The sequence below is a fragment of the Lissotriton vulgaris genome, chromosome 1_2, assembly GCF_964263255.1.
Source record: "Lissotriton vulgaris chromosome 1_2, aLisVul1.2, whole genome shotgun sequence".
NCBI classification, from domain to species: domain Eukaryota; kingdom Metazoa; phylum Chordata; class Amphibia; order Caudata; family Salamandridae; genus Lissotriton; species Lissotriton vulgaris.
This window is the reverse complement of record NC_141686.1, coordinates 68,375,347-68,400,781: the sequence shown is the minus strand read 5'-3', so window position 1 is coordinate 68,400,781 and position 25,435 is coordinate 68,375,347. Positions and strand designations below refer to the sequence as shown.

Below are 25,435 nucleotides of genomic sequence, written 5' to 3'. Positions count from 1 at the left end.
TTATAGGAACGCGACCCCTCTATGAATCCTTCCGAACTTGTGCATAGATCAGATTGGCTGCCAACACTACATCCAGGAAGTGTTGTCAGTCATCTCAGGACTCTCAGCCGAGTCCCAAAGAAAAACGTTAAAAAAATAAAAAATAAAAGTGAAAAGGGCAGGGTAGGCCTGGTGCTGGGGTCCCCCAGGCTCCACCACCAGGGCCAAAAAGTAATTCTTTTTGAATTTTTGCTGCAAAAATGCACTTGTTTACAGTACAGCCCCCGGGTGAGTTGGGGCCCACCCGGGAGCATGCAGGAAACAAAACAAACGGAGGGTGGTGCACGGTTTTCCCTCCTATGGCCCTTTTGAGCACCGGGGACAACCACCTCACTGGGGGGTGGATATATATATATATATATATTCACTGAAAAAACCATAGGTTTCACACCAGTTATAGTTAGGAATTAGCATTTAAAAAACCTTTGAAATTCACTGAAAAAACCATAGGTTTCACACCAGTTATAGTTAGGAATTAGCATTTAAAAAACCTATTAAATTCACTGACAAAACCATAGATTTCACACCATTTATAGTTAGCTGGAAATTTTACTGACATAAAACCATTGAAATTCCCACGTTATAGTTAGTTGGACTCACTATAACTTGCGCGCCTGTAATGCACTGCTGATGACGTCACATATTACATCACTCATGACATGGTCAGTGACATCACTCATGACATCACTGATGACACCATCCAGTGAATGTGTGTCTTTCTGAAAAATAAATTTGTTTTATATATGTATTTGTAAAGGTCGATGGAAGAATAAATGTTTAAATAAGTGTGTAAATGGATGTTTTTAAAAAAAAAAAAAAAATTGGTTGGGTAACTGGCTTATTATGTGTATCTTAGTGAATACATATATTAGCGAGTATTGTTTAAATATTTAAATGTTTGTATCAGTGTTTCTCTTTGTGTATAAGTGGCTGCAGGGTTGGTGACTGACTCACTGTTTGTATGTGTTTTGAAGACAGCATATGTGCAGGACTGTATGGGTGGATGAGTGTGTATATGTGTGTGTTAGTGAGTGAATGACTGTCTCACTAGTGTCTTCATTAGTAACGACATATGTTTTAATCTAGTATATGTGAGTATTGATGTATATAAGTGAGTATAGTATATATAGTGAGAGATTGTAGGAGTTCCTGTTTAAATAAGTATGTGTTTCTATAAGTGATTGTTTAAGAGAGTAAGTATCCTTAGAAGTAAGGTGGTAGTGTGTGTATAAATGTATATGGAAATAAATGGATGTTCAATAGTTTATTTGCATGTGTGAGTATGTGTGTGAGTAACTTTTGGATGACTGCTGATGTGTAACAGGATGTATAGGTGTGTCACTACATATGATGAGTGAGTATATATATGAGTGACTATATAGAACTGTTGGTGAATGAGTGGATGTGTATATAGATGGTGGAATTACTGAATTGGTTGTTGTTACTGGTTTGGGTATCTCCATTTTTTTGAAAATGTTTGTTTCTATTTTTGAATATGTGTTTCAAGCGTTACATTACACTGAAATTAGGTCTGTCACTCTGTCACAAGGATGGTGTCATCAGTGATGTCATGAGTGATGTCACTGACCATGTCATGAGTGATGTAATATGTGACGTCATCAGCAGTGCATTACAGGCGCGCAAGTTATAGTGAGTCCAACTAACTATAACGTGGGAATTTCAATGGTTTTATGTCAGTAAAATTTCCAGCTAACTATAAATGGTGTGAAATCTATGGTTTTGTCAGTGAATTTAATAGGTTTTTTAAATGCTAATTCCTAACTATAACTGGTGTGAAACCTATGGTTTTTTCAGTGAATTTCAAAGGTTTTTTAAATGCTAATTCCTAACTATAACTGGTGTGAAACCTATGGTTTTTTCAGTGAATTTCAAAGGTTTTTTTAATGCTAATTCCTAACTATATAAGACCTGAAAGCCCACCAGGAATCTCCAGTATGCGCCAGGGGACTGCATTGCAGAGAGGTGTAATGAAGCCACAACCCTTTTTACACCTCTCTGCAACGCAGCCCCCGTGCATGTTTGAAGAGGGGGAACTAATTCCCCTTGCATACTGGGGGCCCCTGGGGGCCAATTAGCCCACCAGGAACCTCCAGTATGCGCCAGGGGCTGCATTGCAGAGGTGTAATGAGACTATGCCCCTTGTTACACCTCTCTGCAACGCAGCCCACTGCCGCGTTTGCAGAGGGGGAACTAATTCCCCTTGCATACTGGGGGTCCCTGGGGTCAACTGGTCCACCAGGAGCCTCCAGTATGCGCGAGGGAGCTGCATTGCAGAGAAGTGTAATGAGGCCACACCCTTGTTACACCTCTCTGCAATGCAGGCCACTGGCGCGTTTGTAGAGGGGGGACTAATTCCCCTTGCATACTGGGGGTCCCTGGATCATATCTGCCCAAACACCGATTTTCCGAACGATTGTAAATTACTTTTCTTGAGAAACATTTGGATTTGGATTATCATGTCCTATACTTTGGAATTTTTGAAAGACTGACTTTGAGGATGCTATAAATTACTCAAGTCTGCCCGAATTGTGTGGGTAAAATTGATACCTAGTCACTTTGAATAAGAATATACTTATATCTCGTCTAACATTTGGAAGAAATATCTAGTTATATGACAACTGGATACCGACATAACTTGAAGGAAATAAGAACGCCCTAAAGAAGTTCTGTTGTACAGAACGATACCTTTCGGCTGGCTGTGGTACATAAACTTAAGGAAAATAAAAGCATTTGAATATACACCAAGATTCAGCGCTTCAATAAGGACTCTAAGTGATATGATTTGATTGGACTCATTGTGAAAGTGGTGCTGTGCCAAACTTTGGAATATTCTCCACTACTCTCTACTACTTACTCTCTCCTACTCCACTACTCTCAAATACTCACTGTCTACTACTCATTCTCTACTACTCTACTACTCTCTCTCTACTACTCACTCCCTACTACTCGCTACTCACTACTCCCTACTACTCACTATCTACTACTCTCTACTACTCACTCTCTACTACTCTCTCTACTACTCACTCTTTACTACTCACTACTACTCTCTACTACTCACTCTCTACTTCTCACTCTCTACTACTGTCTACTACTCACTCTCTACTACTCTCTCTCTACTAGTCTCTACTACTCACTCTACTACTCACTCTCTACTACTCACTACTATTCTCTCTGCTACTCATTCTCTACTACTCTCTACTACTCACTCTCTACTACTCACTCTCTACTACTCACTCTTTACTACTCTCTACTACTCACTTTCTACTGCTCTCTACTACTCACTCTACTACTTACTCTCTACTACTGTCTACTACTCACTCTCTACTACTCACTCTCTACTACTCTCTACTACTCACTCTACTATTCACTCTACTACTCTCTACTACTCACTCTCTGCTACTCTCTCTACTGCTCTCTACTACTCTCTACTACTCACTCTCTACTCTCTATTACTCACTCTCTACTCTCTACCTCTCTACCTCTCTCTTCTTCTCTCTCTACTAATCTCTACCTCTCTACCGCTACCTCTCTACCTCTCTACCTCTACACCTCTACCTCTCTACCTCTCTCTACACGCACACATATACACATATATGCATATATATATATGCATATGCATTTATATATATATGTATGTATAAAAAAAAACAACAAAACATTTTTTTTTTTTAAACAGCTACTTTTAAAACTGTCATTCTTTTTCCCCATGGTACACTCCCCGGTACGCTTACCGGTGCGCGTACCGGTGCGCGTACCGGTGCGCGTACCGGGCGCTCACCCCGCGAAAATCAAAAAATGTTTTTATTTTTTTTTTGCTCCGCGGGGCCCTTTTATGGCCCCCACATCAAACCTAGGGGGTCAAGGGGGGTCTACTCTGCCCCCTTATGGTCATTTCCCTCTTTGTTTTGGCCACCTCTCGTGTCTGATGACATTTGAGATGTCATCAGTGATGTCATCAGTGATGTCACTGACCATGTCATGAATGATGTAATATGTGACATCATCAGCAGTGGATTGCGGGTGCGCGATATATAGTTAGCGCTTCTAACTATATATGGAATTTCAATGGTTTTATGCGAGTAAAATAAGGTTTTGTAAATGCTAATTCCTAACTATATATGGCCTATAACCTATGGTTTTTTCATTGAATTTTCAAGGTTTTGTAAATGCAAATTCCTAACTATATATCCACTATAACCTATGGTTTTTTCTGTGAATTTCATTGGTTTTTTAATAGCAAATATGAAAAGCTTTAAAATGTCAAGTACGTGATAGATAAAAACATTTTCGTATTTATGCACGCTGATGTGCTTTGAACGCTGCACCCCCCCCCCCTCCCCTCTTTTGCCTTAGTAGTACTCTCTCTTTGCAGATACTGAAGGGTAGTTAACGCAGGCCTTTACCCCCGTTGTAATCCGTCGTGCCTCCTTGTCTCTCCATTTGATTGATTGTTGTCCAAGCATTTACTGTTTTAGAATTGGTTCTCTTTGGATCATTCTCTATTTACAAACAAGCACAAAGTCGCAATACTCTGTTTAGTCTTTGCAGATAGTGAAAATCGTGTAAAAAAATAAAAGTAATCGAGCAAAATCAGTAGGCCACTAATTGGATCTCTTTTTGACCTCGCTAAAATAGAAATATTAGGAACAACCCTTCTTGAGAAATACGAAAATAGTGAGATGAACTGAGCTCCACACCATGAGGGCTGCAAGACAGCTCGGCTCCATCACCCATCCCGCACAAAATAACGACAAACCCTATGCAAATATTAAAAATATAGACAACACACCAACAAAGAAACAGGGTAAAACATTTTATTAAAAAACTATTTACATAACGTTGGTTTATAAGATGATGTCAGTAGTGGACCGATGTGTGAATAGATCGAAAACAGCACAAGGCTCCAAGATCCAGATAGCAAGCTCCTGGATGTTGGGTGCCATAGTTTAGAGTTCTGAATTTCAGCCTTTTTCAATGCCTGTGCTTTGTTGAATCAAAATGGCGGCTTGACACAAAGCTGACTCAAGCGTTGTTACTGATGCTATGCAGACCAAAACTGGTTTTCAGTTTGTACATTTTTCTAGATTTTTCAATCCAAGTTTGGTTGACTTTGTAGAACGATGGCTTCAGATTTTCAACATACGGTGTGGTGGCGCTGACTGGGAGGGGGCGCTTCGCTCCTGCCCCCTCCCCAAGTAAGATTTTCATACGTGAAAGTACGTTAATGGTTTTGGTCCCTGAGATGCTTCGATGTCACTACCATTCTCAAATAGCATAAGTTCTGGATGTTGGGTGCCATAGTTAAGAGTTCTGAGCAGTGCTTGTAACACTGTCTGAAGCTTATTTCCACCTACTGCAGCTTCACTATTCTCAAAGTAAGTGAGTGTCGTTTGTGGACCTGACTGCATTAGAAAACAATGTGATATGTTACCTTCCTAAACAGCTTGACGGAGGCCCCTGAGGGGCGGTGTGATGGCCATGGACTCGGAGAAGACGCTTGGCTCCGACACCCTCCCCAAGTCTTATAGCACTGGTGTAGCCTGAGATCGCCCCCGACATAGGCGGCCGGCTCCCGGGGTCCGGCGGAACTTTTTGCCTTTTGATGACTCTTCAATTCTGGACCTTGTCCCACAATCCGTTTGACCTGAAGACAAGCTGTAGTGGGGCGCCCCTTTATCGTTTTAGTTGCCATTCCGCCCGCTTTTGCTACACTGTGCCTCTTCCGCCATTCAGCTGTTTACCGCCCGCTCTTGCGACTACAGCGTCTCGCTCACCATGTAGTTGAGATGCGCCCGCTCTTGCGGTGCAGCGATAGGCGGCTGCCACAGGACTCTCAAAATGGCGGCCGGCTCTTCGGTTTTGGGCCTGGTCCACTAAAATGGCCCTGGGACACCTTGGAACTCGGACGCTTGTCTGCTAGGGCTTGGGTCCCATTCTCGAAAAGCGTCCCCTCAGCCGTGAAGATTCTACAAAAGTCTTGGGGGCCTCCGACTCCCGCAGGCTTCTGGTGGGGAGCGGCTGCCATGATTGCTCGTGGAATGGCCACGACGGAGCTACGAGATGGTAGTGGTCTCATGCTGACGCCAGCTTTAGTCTGAAACATCCAGAAACACTGTAGACTACCAATTCGATCAGTTCCGGTAGCGCCCCAACATGACCCGGAAGAGAAGAACTTGCCCTCCCCTCTTTGACTGATGGTTCTTGTTGCCTGTCCCCTCTGTTGTCATTTAACAGAACTTTTTGGACTGCTGAAAGGGGTTGTGTTCTGAACGCTGGTTGGTGGAGACATTTTGACTATATTCTTGACCTACGTTGTCGCGTAATGCGTTTTATGACACGCCGCGTTAGCGCACCCGGAAGTGATCCGAGGCGCGGCGCGCAGCGCGTAACGTAAGCATAACAGGTCATGTGACTTGTTAATAAAACTTTTCATTGGTTCATTTTACTTTTGTTAATTTAATGATGAAAAGCTTGGTCATATGACCTAAAAATTACGCTTTTTATTATTTTCGAACAATATTTTTTTTCAAACATATGTTATAATATTCCAGGCTAATGTACTTTCCCGGAAAATTTACAACTGTCTTGCAAGTAAAATATATTCCTTTTTCGAGAAAAAGGGCGTTTCTTCCTTCCATGACGGAGCCGTTGAGTAAAAGAGATTCGGCCTGCTGTCTTAGTCGCCGATACGCCTGATTATCAGATTCTTATCGATCACTTTATGTTGCAGGAGTGGAAAACACAACTGCCCTTGACCATTTATCTTTACTGCGTTCCTACATATTATACCTTTTATCCGTCATGTAATTGGACTGCTTTATTTCACTTGCCTTTTACTGATTCGAAAACAGTCACTAAAAGTAAAAACTTTACAAATGAAAATACTACTACCGTGTTTTGTTTTAAAAACCTTTATTGTAAAAATGTCAGTATACAAATACGGGCCTACAACCACGTGGGCCGGCCACGGAGCAAACTGAAATCGTATATGATGAGGAGACATTTACACTGTAGAAGAACGTAACGAGCGGGCCATTAGGTGACAAGAACAAAGGTGTCTAACAGTTGCGGAATCGGTGGACGTACATTTTGTAATTAAAATACGACAGGGCCACTTACAATAACATTTTCTAGATATACATTTGCGGGCAAAGAGTTACGAGTCCCATTTATACCGGCGCCATTTTGGGCGAGGCCGGGCAGGTCCAAGATATAGTCAAAATGTCTCCACCAACCATCGGCCAGACCAGAACCCCTTTCGGCCCTTTATGCTACAAGATGGTGTCTTCCATTCAGAAAATATTGGTGGCAGCATTTTGAAAGGAAACAGAAACAGCCGTTCTCCTAGTGAGTTTCACATTCTTACATTTAGGAAGAATGTTGAAGAGTAGTATGTGGAAAATCTGAAGCCATTTTTCTACAAACTCTCAATCAGACTTGGATGGAAAAAAAAAACCTGAAGAATGTACAAACTGAAAACCAATTTTTGTCTGTATAGCACCAACAGTAACGCTTGAGTCAGCTTTGTGTCAAGCCGCCATTTTCATTCAATCAATAGCGTCCCCCTGCACACATTCAGGGACCTGGTCGTGTCTTCAGATGAAACGCATTGTAGGAAAAGAAGCAGAAAGGAAAAGGAAAAAAGTTCCGCCGGACCTAGTGAAGCTGCAGCAGGTGCAAATAAGCTTCAGACAGTCCTACAAGCACTGCTCAGAAATCTCAACTGAGGCACTCAACATCCAGGACTTGCCATTCGGATCTTGGCGCCTTGTGCTGGTTCCGACCTATTCACACATCAGTCCACTACTGACATCACCTCATAAGCCAACGGGGCACCCCACGCCGACTTTCGGCGCAGCATTGTAGGATGGCCACACCAGTGCGGCAATTTGCTGGACACCACCTCGGTGCCATCCAGATCTCGGCGCGTTCATTCAATCAATAGCGTCCCCCTGCACACATTCAGGGACCTGGTCGTGTCTTCAGATGAAACGCATTGTAGGAAAAGAAGCAGAAAGGAAAAGGCAAAAAGTTCCGCCGGACCTAGTGAAGCTGCAGCAGGTGCAAATAAGCTTCAGACAGTCCTACAAGCACTGCTCAGAAATCTCAACTGAGGCACTCAACATCCAGGACTTGCCATTCGGATCTTGGCGCCTTGTGCTGGTTCCGACCTATTCACACATCAGTCCACTACTGACATCACCTCATAAGCCAACGGGGCACCCCACGCCGACTTTCGGCGCAGCATTGTAGGATGGCCACACCAGTGCAGCCACTTGCTGGACACCACCTCGGTGCCATCCGGATCTCAGCGCGTTCGAGTCACTGTGCCGGAAGAGTGACCGGAACTCAGCTGAACACGCCGTCTTTCGGCGCAGCATTGTAGGATGGCCACACCAGTACGGCAATTTGCTGGACACCACCTCGGCGCCATCCGGATCTCGGCGCGTTCGAGTCACTGTACCGCAACAGTGACCGCAATTCAGCTGGACACGCCGTCTTTCGGCGCAGCATTGTAGGATGGCCACACCAGTGCGGCAATTTGCTGGACACCACCTCGGTGCCATCCGGATCTCGACGCGTTGTGCTGCCTTCGGCCTATTCGCACATCGGTCCGCTACTGACAGTGACCGCAATTCAGCTGGACACGCCGTCTTTCGGCGCAGCATTGTAGGATGGCCACACCAGTGCGGCAATTTGCTGGACACCACCTCGGTACCATCCGGATCTCGGCCCGTTGTGCTGCCTTCGCCCTATTCGCACATCGGTCCGCTACTGACGCCGCCTCACGTGCCAACGGATTTTCTACGCTTTTTGTAGCCCTATGTCGCATAACAGGTCATGTGACTTGTTTATAAAACTTTTCATTGGTTCATTTTACTTTTGGTTTCCTAAAGATGGAAGGCTTGGTCATATGACCTAAAAATAACACTTTTCATTGGTTTAGAACATTTTTTTTTCCCAAACGATGAAAGCCCCACCTTGTTTCTGGATCATTCAGACTGAAGCTGGCGTCAGCATGAGAGCACCACCATCTCGTGGCTCCGTCGTGGTCATTCCGCGAGCAATCATGGCAGCCGCTCCCCACCGGAAGCCTGCGGGAGTCGGGGGCCCCCAAGACTTTTATACAATCTTCACGGCTGAGCGGACGCTTTTCGAGAATGGAGCCCAAGCCCTAGCAGGCAAGCGTCCGAGTTCCAAAGTGTCCCAGGGCCATTTCAGTGGACCAGGCCTAAAACCGAGGAGCTGTCCGCCATTTTAAGAGCCATGTGGCAGCCGCCTATTGCTGCACTGCAAGAGTGGGAGCAACTCAACAACATGGTGAGCGAGACGCTGTGGCCGCAAGAGCGAGCGCAACTCAGCTAGATGGCCGCCACCTGGGGAGGCCCGTTCACGCCGGCTCCCCCACGCCCCCCCCCCCCCCTGAGCCGCCGCACGCCAATTTTCGGAGCAGCATTGTAGGATACCAAAACCAGTGCGGCAGTTTACTGGACATCACCTGGGTGCCTGTCGTACATGTTGTGTCAGCCATGTGACACTGGACACAGACCGCTACTGACGAGGCCTCCCCCCGCACCACCCGGGACGCCCCACGCTGTTTTTCTGTGCTGCATTGTAGGATCCCTAAACCAGTGCGGCACCCAGGCGACATCACCTGGGTGCCGTCCAGAACTCTGCACGTTGTGCTGCCTTGGGACTATTCGCACAACAGACCGCTACTGACGAGGCCTCCCCTCGCCCCACCCGGGACGCCCCACGCCAATTTTCGGAGCAGCATTGTAGGATCCCTAAACCAGTGCGGCACCCAGGCGACATCACCTGGGTGCCGTCCAGAACTCTGCACGTTGTGCTGCCTTGGGACTATTCGCACAAAAGACCGCTTCTAACCATTGTTGTTTTTTGTGTTGAGAAATGTTTAAATGTTTTTAGTTTTTGTTCCGTTTGTTAAAGTTAGTAGTTAATAAAGTTTTATAACCTTACTTTGTTGGAGTGTTATCTATTTTTTTTAAAACGGGTGAATGGGGCCTTGAATCGGGTTATTGTCATGTGTGGGCTTTGGAAGTGTGCTGCTGCAGGATCGGACATTTCAAACTCAAATGCACGTTCTTTTTCTTACCTTTCCGAAGCATGGAGCGCAATAGCAGGCAGAGAAAGGGTGATGCACGTGTTGAACACTACCTGACCTGGCAAGTTGCTGGCAGTGCCCCCCCGCCCGCTCCTGAAAGAGGGCACACACACACCGCCGCCCCGAGTACTTCACAAATCTTTAAAAGACCATGCGCTTGTTCATGAGGCTTAAATGGTTTATCACCTCTTCTACAACCCCTGCATCGACCCTCTGACGTTTCATGGAAAAATTACCATGTAACACAATACCAAGCCCTGTCGGCTGAAACCCCCAAGGAATCGTGGGGCATATTATCAAGGGGGTTTATCTCCGCTTTTTTTGGCTTTAAAAGCCATGAAAGCGGAGATAAAATTATCTCCCTATTACCAAGCTGTCGCTAACACCAGTTAGTGACAGCTAAAAGGAGATAGCGACCATCTTGGGCCCCGCTTTGCATGTCAGTGATATTTATCACTAATGACATGCAAAGTGGCGTGCCAAGATGTTAGCGACTGGAAACAGTCCCTAACATCGCTACCTTCTATTACCAACTTTTGGAGATATTCGCGCTAAGCGCGAATATCTCCAAAATCTAACACCTGCCCTGAGCAGTTCTTAGCCATGTTATCCAATGGGAGGTGGATAACATGGCTAAGAGCATTAGGTCAATAATACATGAATATCGCTGACTTTTCTGCGATAATAGCAAGGTTTATCTGCGATAAAAATCGCCGATGTGCGGCGATAATTTTTGTCTCTAAACAAGTTAGAGACAAAAATTATCGCTAGTTGTTCGTAATATGCCCCCGGGTTTTTGCTTGCAGAAATCGGGAGGCGGGAGACTAGCACTGAAATCAGTAGTCACACGCCTGAATCAGGAGGATTGGCATGTCTGAATTCTCTACAGCTGGGGCCATAAACTACATCCGCAGGGTTAGGTGATATCCTGGGACCAGCCTGGCATCTAAAATGGCTGCCGTGCACGACAAAATTGTGGCATTCGAAAAAAAGGCAAGATGGCGCAGCCGCTGGAAGAGATGTATCAACATATATCAGCCTCCTCAGCCACCCTCAGGAAACATAGGGGATTAGGATACCTCTCCCGCACCCCCTTATACCTAGTAATTTAATTAACGAAGCACAAAATGGCGAATTCCCGTTTCGCTACCAGTTTGCGGCCCAGTTCGCGGCCCGTGAAGCAAATGGCGAATTCCCGTTTCGCTACCAGTTTGCGGCCCAGTTCGCGGCCCGTGAAGCGCTTCTACCGTGAAAAATCATTTCTTTTTTTATTTTCCCCACGGGACCCTTTAATAACCCCAACAACATTCCTAGGGGGTGAAGAGGGGGATACCTTGCCCCCTTTCATTAAATTCCCCCTTAGTTTTTCACCTTTTCTTCTCTCTCGATCCTACCGAGAGACAAGATGGCGGCCGCTCCGGACTGTCACGCAGCAAAAAAAAAAAAAAAAGCTCACGCACAGCCGCTGGAAGAGATGTATCAACATATATCAGCCTCCTCAGCCACCCTCAGGAAACATAGGGGATTAGGATACGTCTCCCGCACCCACTTATAACTAGTAAGGGGATTAGGATACGTCTCCCGCACCCCCTTATACCTAGTAATTTAATTAACGAAGCACAAAATGGCGAATTCCCGTTTCGCTACCAGTTTGCGGCCCAGTTCGCGGCCCGTGAAGCGCTTCTACCGTGAAAAATCATTTTTTTTTTTATTTTCCCCACGGGACCCTTTAATAACCCCAACAACATTCCTAGGGGGTCAAGAGGGGGATACCTTGCCCCCTTTCATTAAATTCCCCTTTCGTTTTTCACCTCTTCTTCTCTCTCGATCCTACCGAGAGACAAGATGGCGTCCGCTCCGGACTGTTTAGAATGTTGACAGACACCGGAGAGCCAATCAGCTTTCTGCGCGCAAAGTTCCGATAAGCGAAAAGTAAGCGGACCGGATCGCTGCCCAGAGCGCTGTTACAGATATATATCTTGGTTTGAACGTTAATTTCTCAAAAACTACTGGAGCACATATATTGAGACCTAGCAAAGGCACATCGGGCTAACAGTCCCTACAATTTTGCCAAGTTTCGTGCAAATCCATTCAGCCGTTCGAGCTAAAAGTGAGTCCAACCGCCCTATGGAAAACTCAATGCAAAAAACGCGTTTTGGGACCCCCCTTTTTTCTCGGCCCCCCCTTGACGAAACCCCCCCAAATTTTCAGGGGCTGCTCAGAATCAAAATGTGCCATTTTCCTGAACATTTCAGCCGATTCCGTCCACAAACGCCAAAGTTATTAGACATAGAATTTTCAAAAGTCCCATAGAGAAAAAATTCTAACTATATATACCTACTGGCGATAGCCAGTAGGTAATATATATATATATATATATATATATATATATATATATATATATATATATATATATATATATATATATGAGGAGGCTGCGCAGACCCCCCTCTATGGACTCATTTGAGCCGCTGGGGCTGGAAATCTAAATATGGAGGGAGACCGTGCAGACCCCCCTTCTGTGCTTCTTTAGAGCCCTAGGGACCAGCACCTCTTTGGGGCTTAGGTTATGAAATTAGGAGAGGGGCCATGCGAACTCCCTGGGCCCATCAGCTACCCAGGGCCAGAAATCAAAATAGAAGTGAAAAGGAGGTCGCGCAGCCCCACACCCTGAACATATACAGCCGCGACCTCTCCAAGCTGGCACATTAGAAGTAAAGAAGGGGGGCCGGCTATTACCGAAGGTGCCTACCCTCAGGAGATAGCAGCTTGCTTTCGCATGACAGGAGCTTTACCAGCCCATAAAAGAACAAACATTAACTTCTCTCTAAGCTTGAGGGAGCCGGAAAACGTATACCACTTGCTAGAAGCGGAGTTTATCTGTTTTGACAGCCGGCAGGAAAACATATGACAGAATTGCTCCAACACACAGGGAGTAGCATTTTTTGCTGCTCCCTACGAGTGGAAGCAATGCTAGCTCGCGCTGGAGGCAGGGAGACAGCAGGTACCGCAGGGGCATTGAGGCTCCCCCGTGGTCCCCAACATAGTACATTGAATCCCCTGGGAAGGCTGCAGAGCACCCAGGAGCAAGAGGCTGGACCCCAGGGATGGGATCCCCACCCGGGGTGGGTGTCGCGTGGCCTCCTCCCCCATTACATTTTGGTGAGGCCCCTTTGGCCCCGATGTTCATTTTACAGAAATTAAACTTCAACAGGAAGCACTTACAAATATAAACATAGCAGGTGCCCCACTTCTGTAAAGGACCTCCTGGGCTTGACGAAGGCAAAGCAAGTATATTTTCTCAGCAATTACACATTGAAAGACTTATCTGGAAGGCTCCGTGGAGGGAAATGCATCGTTGAGCTAATGGAACGCAATCTTTCTTGTCCGTACCTGTTCAGAGCAGAGTCCATGGTTCTCCTTTTAAATGACTATGAGTATACAAATGTGCAAAATCACCTGAAAGCTACGCCTGTTTGGCCCTGCCCCGTTGAACTTAGTAGCATGCAATGGTCTTCCCGCCTTTTGCCAGGATGATGGACAGCTTAATAAAAGGAACCCTATTGTGTTTCCCAACGATTTTGGTGATGCGTTCTGGATGCTGAGTAATATGATCACAGTTCCACCAAACAAAGAAGCATTTGATTCATATAGTCAAGAGGAAGTACCCTTGTTTGTTGGAGATTCACCTCTTTGTAGTCTTGTTGTCTTCTCTGTAGGAGTATTCATGTTATCAAAGATTTCTGGATGAAGACACAGGAGGAACAATCACATTGCCGAAACACACACAAGGCTGCTGGATGGAGACATTTCCTCCTGGTCCGTTACACAGCTGTAGCGTAGAATAGTTATTACCCAATGAGGTAGCACTTACTAATTAACCAGAGGAAAGTACTCCTGTTGGGTAGACTTTTTCTGTAAAACTGTGGAATTTTGTTCAATAAAGAGGCAGGTGAGGTTCTGTTCTGGCCCAGTAACTCATAGAGCTACTGACATACCCACATCGACTGTCACACACCCATTCAGCCCCTCTTACATACACTCACAGACCCACACAGCCACTCACACACCCACTCACAGACTCACGCAGCCAATCACAGACCCATTCAGCGACTCACACACCCACTCTCAGACCCATACAGCCACTCACACACCCACACACAGACCCATCAGCCACTCACGCTCTCACTCACAGACCCATACAACCACTAACACACTCACTCACAGACCCATTCAGTCAATCACACATCCACTCACAAAGGTTACAGTTTACAGCTAAAAAAATACAATTTTAAAAACCTTTGAAATTCATTTAAAAAGCTAAAGGTTACAGAGATGTTATAATTAGGAAATAGATTTTAAAAAACCTTAGAAATTCACTGTAAAGACCAAAGGTTAAAAGGACGTTATTGTTGGGCTCAGATTTAACTCATACAAAACCATAGAAATTATGCAGTTATAGTTACCTGAGCCAGCTATAACTTACACACCCACAATGCACTGCTTATCACCTTACATATCACACACCCATACAGCCTCTAACACCCACTCACACTCATTCACAGACCTATACAACTACTCACACAAGCACTCTCCATACGGCCATTCACACAGCCACAAGCTTACTCATATAGCTACTCACACACAGTCACTCACACAGCCTCTCAACACAACTAACACATACTCACTCATCAATACAGCCACTAACACCAACACACTCAACCACCCATTTAAACAGCCACTCACACAATCACTCACACACCCGTACGGTCAGGCATACCACGTTTCGGGGCTGGGGCCAAACGTGCCACTCCTTAGTTGTTGTGCTGCGGCGTGTGATGCGCGGTTTCCACAATTAACATTCACCAGTGGCTTTAGTGGGGTTGGACTACTTCAGGCAGCATGTGGGGCTCTGAATAACGAAGGCAGACACCACTGGGGGTTGGTAGCGGTGTTTGATGTGCTCAGGGGCCTCTAGTGTATTTATATGTGCCCTATCCAATATGGTGACTTGTCATTGCAGTCCATGGGGTTTCCCAATCTAAGATGAAGGTTTCCTGTTTCAGGTCACTATTTGATATACAAGGCAGTGAGAACTGGGTTAGAGTCGCTAACGTTTCTACTTGTGTCCACGCTCCTAGTTGGTTACTGTTCTTCTGGCTAGTTTTTCCTTATGCTCTTCTAGGTTGGTCTTCTCAGCGTTTCCTGCCCTTCTGATAGTCTGGAGGTTTTTGTGCCCCTGGCTTTTCCTCCTTTAGAAGTGGTCCTTCTTCTTGGTCATCTGTTAGCATGGATTATTCCCTGTGGACACAGTGGTTTCAAGAAGGGATCGCCATTTCTTCAACATCAAGGTATCCAGGAACTGAAGTATACCACTGCGTCCAGACATTTGTCAGTTTGCGAAGCCAAGCATTTCTGTCCGGCCTGTGGTTATGGATCGAGTACAAGATTCACAGGAGACAATTCAGCAACAAAACTTGCAGTTGTAATCCATCCGTCACAAAAATGCTGCACGACCACAAGCTCTAAGAGCTCGCCATACCACTGATTTACCTACCGTACAAGCAGGAACCCTGCCATTTGATGGCAATGCAGAGAAGATGGATGAGTTTCTGAATTCTGTGACTGTTCATTTTGCCTTAGGTCCAACCCAGTTTGACAGGGATAGCAATAAAGTGAGCATTATCATCAATTGTTTGATATGAGATGCACTAGCCTGCACTACGCCATTGGTGTCGTCAGATCCTCGTCTGAATGATTATGTCTTGTTCCTAGAGAAATTCAGAGAGATGTTTTTTCGCCCGGATTTTGAATATTCTATAATATTCTGCAGAAGATGCTTTATGTGAAATTCAACAAGGATCTCAAGAAGTCTTGGGATATGAAACACGCTTCAGATGATTGGCTACTGAAACCACGTGGGTGGAGCACACTCTTCTTACTCTGATAGGTCAATTTGCAGTGAGGTCAATAGAAGCTGAGGCAATCCAGAGCCTCAGAACACCAAGTGTTCCAGCACAGCCAGACCCCGTGGTATTCCCACATAGCGCTTGCAGCCTTTCTCAGCGCAGACATTCGGCACCCCTTAACCCTCCGATCATCCCAGCCCGATCTCAGGCTCCGGATTGCCTCAGCTTTTATTGACCTCACCGCAAATTGCCTTCACATTGGTGAGGTGCTCTTCGACGTTGCGCCTTGCTCCAAACTACCCGGGACACAAGCAACTTGGCTAGGTCTTGCAGCCATCCCGTATACACGGATCACGGATCCCGTGCTCAATAAGGCCTCGGACGCAACATCCCCACTGAGCAGACTGGAACCTCATTACGTTCATGCTTCTAGCCCTCCTCGTGGCGCTCATCAGGCTGCATCCCTTGTGCAGCTCGCCACCAGCCTTGTTTGGGACATTGTTCCCTCCCCAGATCCCATAGCCTTACCACTTGCCATACAGCAACTTCCCAGGCATTTCGCTTGATTGCTTAGTCCTGATGATGATCCCATAACCGCTGATGGGGATCGAAACGTCGTCGACAATCGAGTCTTGAGAATTTTGTGAAGTTTAAGATTTCTTGCTTGTTGTGACTACTGTTATTTTGTATTTTCACCAAGCGTCACTTTTAAGTCAAATGCCTGTGGTAAGGAAATCTGCTGATTTCCTAAGACCCCATCACGTCCTGCTCACGTAAATGTTTATGTATTGTTTTGCTTTAAATATGTGTTAATAAATTCTAAATACCGTCCAATTGGACAAGAACAGACCTGATCATGATTGTAGTACTGAGGTTATCTATAGTGATTCTCCTTGAAAGGGACCACTGTCTCTAATAATCAACTTTTTTTAGGCATCATATTGCTCTTGTCTAGTGCGTAATTTGAATTGAGTCACATCCAGGTGCTTATAGAGCGGCATAATTGAGTTGTAAAAGTTGAAGACAGTGCGATTTTCTCTCTGTGGGGCAGTGTGGTGTTCAGTGGGGTAGAGGATGTGCCACTATGGTCAGAGCTGTCAAATTTGGAAATGGGGAACAAGGTTCAGCCTTCATGACCAGCCCACCAGACCACTCTCCTGGCGAAGCATATTCCCATGTTAGAGCTTAGAAGGCCCACAAGACCTTAGAAGTCCAGGTTTCTTAGCACCATCAGGTGGACATTAGCTGTAGCAAGTGTGGGTTAACCTTGAAAGCTTGTCCACTACAATCCAGGCTGAAGTTCACCTCCAGTCTTGCGGCCAGGCCTATGAAGCAGAAAACTCTAGAGGGACAGTGACTCTGTCACGGATGTCACAGGAACCTGGAGAAGGGCCGGCTCTAGGGTGGTGCAACCAACCGGTGTGACCGCACCGGGCGCTGACTTTGGGTGGGGGTGTCGTGTTTGCAGCTTGCTCCCTCCTTCCTGGCCTCTAGCAATTTTCAGCAACAATAAAAATGTCATGATAGCTCCGGTCTTCCTAGAGACAGATCAGAGTTTTGTCTAGTGGTAGTTTTGATACATGGAAAGGTAGCGCAGCAGGTTAATGTGGCTGCTGCAAAGAATACGAACCATACAGATCACAAAGTGCACATATTATAAATAGGTCAGTGGGTTACTGCTTTTTTCAGAGAGATCCTTTGCTACTTGTAGTTTATAAGTTAAAATCCTAACATAGAACCGCAAACAATTAACTATCATCTAAGCTTGGAGCGTTATGTTTTTACCCCCAGTCTTTGGTTATTCTAATGTTGCAAAAAGTGTTCATTTGGATAGAAATCAATTATGATTATTAACGAGAACCCCCAACCATTACATTCTAAATTCAGAGTTTATGTTTCTCCAGATCATTCATTATTAAACTATACTGCCTACTTGTATGGTTGTCATGCGACTCCTACACCTTGTAGTCCTTTGTCTCATGTAACATTTCCTAAACAGTGATTTACACATGTATAATTGATTGTCTCTGTGTAATATGGGTAATGTAAAGTGCTCTGACACCCTATACTGGTATGAGTGACGCTGTAAATTAAATTAAAAGCATCTGAGAGAGAGTGTAGTCATAGAGACTTGATGGGCACCATTAAAAAGGTGGTAGTGAGGGAATCCATAGCGGAGGTGGTCATTGGGGAGCATCAACGAACACTGTTGCACAGGGAGTCACCAGCACCAAAGCCGTCTCTGCCCTTGAGACCAGTCCGCCTCACCCATTGGTACATCCATTGGCCTTGTTTCAGCAGTAGTAGCAGCATCTCACAGGGATCGGCAAAGCAGGATTTGCACACACACTAAACTAAATTCACAAACATCACAGTATCTCTCTGCTTCATGCACGAGCACTTTTAACATGTGCTGACTGCTATGGGCCACTGGAATTATGCAGCAAAGGAGGACTAAATGATGCCGCAGTGTTGACTAAATTATGCAGCAAAAAAGGCTGCAGCACAATGCAGGACACTTTCTGATACTTAATTATTTTGACATTTTTACACATGCTAACTCTCTGCAAAGATGTTGCCGTATTAGTGCCTGTGTAACATACAAATGCAGCAGTGAGAAGGGTGATCAGCAGTCAACCCTTGCAAAGGATTGTCCACTTTGCAGCAACACAAATCACATTTTTTAGTAACTTTTGATCCGTTTGACCTACGAACAATTTATTAGTTAAATTGTCAGATTATGCAGCAGATATTGTATGATGTGGCAAATATGGCAGAGCCAAAATTTTATAGAAAACATTTGTAAACTAGGATATTTTGCCATTCATTTTTGGACCGCTCTTGTGGAAAAAGAGAGAAGTGCTGATGACAGAAACTCCTTGGCTAAGAGACAAATGGCTTGTGCCGCCACTTGTAAGCATATTTGGGAGAATCTGTGATTGGAAACGTATCCACTTGTGAATGTATTATAATGTCAATAACTCATATCAAACTTTAAATAACCAGGTGTATCCATTGGTTGAATTAAATAACATAATAAGCTGTAAGTGGTTGTGAAATGTCAAACAAGTACTACAAATTGGGATGATTTGTGCATTCTGGCCACACCTTTGACTACGTCCACGGATCCAATCCTTGGGTTATTCCTACCCTCTGATTCTCTGCCCACAGTTCCCCTACTTTTTCCCCACCTCGACCACTGGTGTCAACTAAGGCCCTGCTAGACTGCTGAGCCAAAAGCAATTTTGTGGATGGTGCATGAGAATCTGCTTGTCAAATTCCCAAACAGTCTAAGGACAGGATAGAAGTCCTCCAACCGACTGATGGTACCCCTTTGGTTTCCAGTCCTGTTTCGGAGTGTTCAGCAATGCTTCATATGCCAATCATCATGAGCAAATCAGGTTTCTCTGATTAAGTCTCCCAATCATCCGTCATTCTAGGACTTCTGTGGCTGAGTTTACATAATCCATATGTCAATTGCACAGCTCGTACTATCTCTTTGAGATCAGTCTACTGCAACCAATGCTGTTAGGAGGGGCTGCAAAAACCAGGAGACTGTAATGTGGCGAGTGTTTGTGAACAGAAGCAGACTCCACTGGTGGCTACTGCGGCACCCTCACAAGCATTTTTAGATGTCTTCTCAGAGCTGCCCAGTTTGGAACTGGGGCACCAGGTTCTAGTTTTGGCATCGGCTCAACAGCCTATGATTCAGGCCAAATCACGTAAACATCCCGTGCCTTCAAAAACAAACATGAACGTGTCCTGTTAAAATATAACTGTTGCACGTCCCATACTTTCGGGTCGAAGTCGCGCTATATGAACACTGCCCAAAGCATATTTTTTACCTATATAGCTAATATGAAGGAGCACCTAAACGAAATAATTCCCGTTCGTGTAATCAATAAGTAGCACTATCAGAAACATGACATTTGCGTTTCACAATACACTTACCTACAGTCTGACAATTGCTGTCTTCCCATATACCTTCACAGTTCGGCGCCGATTACTTCGAAGTGTGGTGATGTACACAAAAGTACCGCCCTGCTACCGCTGCCTGCACCAATCGATGGACAGTGACAGGTCCCGACGCGAGGGTCACGTGACAAACACATCCGCAACCAAAAGCACTTTTCATTTTCTGCCTTCATCGTAACTCCTCCCTTTCAAGGCAGAAGCAACACATTTCAGAGCATGCACTTCTTACAGCTGCTTGTCCGGACTGCGTGTCACTCATCAGAGGAGTAGCTTTGGGTTCGGGGCGGGGTTTATGGGATAGGATCCCTTAATAATTTGTAAATTGGGGAGTGGACTGGCAGTGACAGTCGGATCAACCGTATGCTGCAGCTGCACCAGGGATGTAAAATCTGTTGGTGTTTTTTAATTTTTAATTTTATGCGTTTTTATATAGCACGGACTTTACCCGAAGGTGTCAGAGCGCTTCACAATAGGAACAGTAACGTTACATGAGGAGAAAATTACAAGTGGCATGTTACAAAAGCAAACGTTAAGTTACATGAGGCAAAAGTGAAAATTGTGCATGTACCAAAAGCAAACAAAATACAAGAAGAGGTAGCAAATAATATGTTACAAGAGTAAAAGGTGACAAGTGTGCATGTTACATAAGCATACAAGATACAAGTAGAGGTATGTAGACTAGGTGAACATGGGCGAGTCACTATATTTAAAGGAAATGCTGAGCCAAGGTTCTGGGTTGAACCGCCTCTGAGAGCTGTCTAGCTGAGCCATGAAAATATTTGGCATGTAAAGCAGGCTACGAACAACATAGATAAATATGATAAAGCCACTTAAAAAATTTTAAATTGCATTTTATTGCTCTAACACATGAAAGTACTTCAAATAATATCACTGCATTGAGAGGCATTTATTAAAAGTGATAGTTTTAAAACATGAACTTTGAAATATTTATGCCTCAGCCTGCCAGTCGCGGCTGATGCAGGTAATAGTAGTGGGCGGGGAAGCGGTGGGTGGAGTCGACAAACAATGGAATAGGGAAAATAAAATTAAAAATGTTACCTTGCGCTCGCTGCATCGCCGAGTAGAAGATGCAGCAAGCGCAAGTTAAGTGGTTTTATTTATACTTTTTTTATTTTCCCTATTCTCCCATGCCCCCAACGCACCACTGTTACCTGTACCGGCCACAACTGCAGCCTGCTCTTGCAACAAACTCACTAGTGAAATCAGAGACAAGTCAGGTGTTATGTGTGCCCCATGTGTGGCCTAGTTTTTTATAGATGAAGCAACAATATAGTCAGCTACACCCAAGAGGTCTTTGTACAACATACTTCATGAATTTATGCATTCAGAGCATACATCCCAACACTCCTGATTCAGGCGGGAGACTATAGATTTTAAGAATGATGTGGTAGTGCATTGTCATTTACAGACATCACATCATTTTCCATTGAAGTGGCTACAAACTTCCCACTAACCTTAAGGTTTACTGATAAAACTACATACACACAATGTTTGCAAATTGGGTTTCAGCAAAAATATTTGCCATTTGCAAAACACCAAGTGAAGTGTTCTGATTTGTTTTCATCCTATAAAAATGGTTTTTAACCACAAAGAATGACAGAAATGTGCTTTTATAACTACTGAAATATATTTTGAAATGTTTGTGCAAGTTCACTTATTAGGTATTTAAATGTTGTGTTAGAAAAAAAGCCCGCAATCTTACAGCCGTTCATTTCACATGCTTTGCATTGCACGAATATCAGACAGTTCACTTTACAAAATTGTTGGAAGGGGGTGACCCCAGGGGTCAAGACGGCTCTCCTAACCACCCGAGACCCTCCTCTCCGACAATTCCTGCAGAGCGTTATCGAGAGATGGTCCTCGCCGGGGAGGACTGATCGTACACACTATCGACACACCACACTTACGAACGGACACCACACCGTGAATCTTTATCAAGTATGATCTTTATCCAAGTAAAATAGGTAGCAATACACAGCGATCGAGGGATCGCGAAAGTCTCGTGACACAAGGGAACGGGGAAGCGGGACAGTCTTAGAGGGCCAGCCAATACGTAGCGTCCCCTGCGCACAGTTCTCAATCCTCGAACTGGGGGGTACGGGGGCTGGCTATGGTACTTGTTGTCCTACTCACTTCGGTTCGAGGTAGTCGGGAGGGTATCGTTGCTGGTCCAGCCGGACCAGAGGGGTCTTTAAGCCGCGACGAAGTCAGCAGGGCTTGATCGGAAGTACCCCGTAGTACTCGTAGTCAGGTGGAGCCGCGACAACGTCCGCAGGGCTCGGGGTGGTAGCAAGAGTCTCTCGTTCTCGAGAGTGGGCCGCGATGAGGTCAGCAGGGCTCCAACGGTTCAAGGGTTACTCTTCGAGAGGGAGCCGCGACAGCGTCAGCAGGGCTCGGTGGTTTAGTTCCGTAGCTTCGAGGATGAGCCGCGACAGCGTCAGCAGGGCTCGGTGGTTCAGAGTCTGTTCTCCTCAAGGTCAGCCGCGATCAGATCAGCAGGGCTTTCTTGTCCAGGATACAACTGCCGGCTGGATGTGAGGCAGGCTGTCTTATAGTTCAGGGGCCCTTTGATGTCCGGACCCTCATAGGCAGGGGGCCGGTAGTCCAAGGGCCAGGCGGCCGATTGTCTGGGCGGCTGGTTCTTTGATGCTTTGGCCCGTGCGTCCAGGGATTCCCAGACGCCCATCAAGGTTTGGAGCCAGCTCGCTAGGAGGCCAAGGGTGTGATCGAAACCGGCCCCCAGGGATAGTTCAGAGGTGTGAAGGGAACCAGTTTCTCGGGAGGAGGCCGGAGGTGTGATGGAAGTCTTGGTTTCGGGTACTTGGTGGGTCCTTCACCCCCCGGGCGGGCCGGGCGCGGCGGGCGCGCACGTCTGTCTGCAGCCAGGGTCGGCCAAGGGCTGCCGAAAGGGAAGAAGGCGGCCGGCCGGCCGGTGTGGCCAAACATGGAGCCTGATGGTCACGTGCACGGGTGCAGGCACGCGGTCTGGAGATCGGCTCAGGTCCGGTGTAGGGGGGTCGGGTACAGTTCGGGGCAGGCTGGGGTCAGGTCGACCAGTAGTTCTTGGGTTGCGGGGATCAGAGAGGACCACGCCACGAGGCCGGGTCCAACAAAAATCATCTAATTTCGAAGTCACAAAAAGAAAAGTGTACGTAAGAAGAGGCGCTGACTTTTGAACTTGTCTCTGAAAGCAGAGCAAATGTGGCAAGATAAAAACAAGATAATGGCATCTTTATTGCTCATTCGCTTTATGAATGAACAGAACACATATCATCAGCTTGCCAGAACAGTCCGGTAGGCCCTAAAATAGCTAACCCTGCCGAAACCTGACTCGCCATAGCGAGTGGGGAAGTAGATGCCTCAAGGCCTTTAGTTCTTACAGAGCTTTGTGTTGTGCCATTCTGAAGCCCAGTAAGCAAATAAATAACGTTCTGATAAACCTGGGCACCTGCTTAACTCAATTGCTGGAGTTGCAGCTGTATGTATGACCTTAAACCTGCATCGTTCATGCCAACAACATGTTACACATCATTTTGAGATGGTTCACTGCAACTTTTTCTGTTATGAACTTCGTTTACATCCAGCAGTGACCAAGTCAACAAGTCATGGGAAAGACATTATGTTTGTCGGTGTCAAGTCTTCTATTACTGGGGAATGAAACCTGAGTGCACATAAGACAGCAACCAGCCATTGTGCAGTATTATGATTTGTCATGAGATTCAGTAATGGTGCTTCCCCATAACAGAGATTTGTCATGCTGTTATGTCTAGCAGGTAGATATACATGCCTTTCAAAGTAACTAGCTCCTTTTTACAGCTCAGCTTGTGCACAAGGGAAAAAGCTCCAAATACAACAACAAGGTCATTAATCCACAGGCATTTTTCTTTCACATGCATTATGCATCCACATTCTCCATTCATCTATTCATCCATTTGTCTTTCAAAATGCTTCATTTATCAAAACATCCATTCATCCGTCACCTAGTCACCCACTCATCCAATTGTCTACCAACTGACATCACCATCCACTTATCCATCCATTTACTTATGTATCGATACACTCACCCCAATACATAACATAACAAAACATAACATATGTATTTGTAAGTGAACGTCTTCCCTCGGGGCATCGTTGCACTGAAATAACAGATGTTTATACTTAACCATCCATGCTTAACCATTTTTCTTGCTCAACCATCCATGCACTTATCAATCCACACAGCCATACTGAAACATATGCATTAAATAGGCAAGGGTGTTAGCACTTCTGCAGTTGTATCTGATCTGGGACAGTAGGAAGCTTGTACTGCTGTTACAGTGTCAGAAAAAGGGACCCTTCCGCTGCTGTTACCATGCTGTACCTTTTCTGTGAATAAGGGAAGCGAGCACTTCTGCCCATGCTGTACCTGTTTCATAAGGAACAGAATCATGCACTGCTGATGTCCATCAGTCACTGTTGTGTGACGGATGCTGTGGTATGGATGAGAAGATGGAAGATTTTCAACTGAAGCCCATGGTAAATCTGCCCTGAGGAAGAGGGAATTGTTAATGCCCGAATGTACCTGTTCTGTAAGAGTCGTTTGCACTGCTGATGGTGTGCTCTACGCATTCTGTGAGGGAGGCAAACTGGTTCTCTTCTGTTTCAAAAGCATTGTGAACAGCCACTCTAGTGTACCTGTCTGTTGATGCCATGGAGCTGCACCTGCTGCCGGCTGCATGATTGCGATAATAATTATAGGCCACAATATGCACTATAATATACCAGCAAAGTCCAGCCGGACTTAAAGATTTATTCAATAATTAATTAAATAGATTCAGGAGAAAACAATGGAACAGTGGGACACAGTCCTGCATCCACAGTGCTACACGTACATTTGGGCAATACAAACATATAAGGTATTTCAGGCATGTAAGGAAAAGGGAGCAAAAACAGTATTTACAGTGTATTTGCTTCACATATGTGGGAAACACAACATTTTAGGCACATAATAGTGAACTGGTGTTAGACCCACATATCATGTCGACGGCGTTTCGATCCAGTTAAAAATAGTGGATCATCATCAGGACAAACATTGCCTGCCTGAATTTAAAGCATGGGCGCAAGGAGCATAGGTTAACCGTGCTGACCGGCTGTCGCCTGTGGAGGAGCTGGAGTTGATGTAAGGTTCAAGGTGCAGCGTTAGGAGTCACCTTACTACGTGTTGTTAAGGTATCCAGTAATTAGCCTGTTGGATTAGAGTGCTAAGGATATTGGCGCAGAAGCATTCATGTGATCTTGCTGCGTATTATTAAGGTATCCAAAAAGAAGCCTGTTCTGATTAGAAGGAAGGGGTTTTGGGCGCAGA

General features: G+C 45.4%; 1 protein-coding gene across 1 annotated transcript in view; it reads right to left on the bottom strand.

Annotated features, from left to right (window-relative positions):
• DDX11 (DEAD/H-box helicase 11) overlaps positions 1-20,144 on the bottom strand; it is a 430,817-nt gene extending 410,673 nt beyond the window's left edge. Inside the window, exon 1 of the mRNA XM_086952822.1 lies at positions 20,047-20,144. The gene's annotated coding sequence lies outside the window, so the exon portion shown is untranslated. The remainder of the gene's footprint in view (positions 1-20,046) is intronic.
• Positions 20,145-25,435: the final 5,291 nt, after the last annotated feature.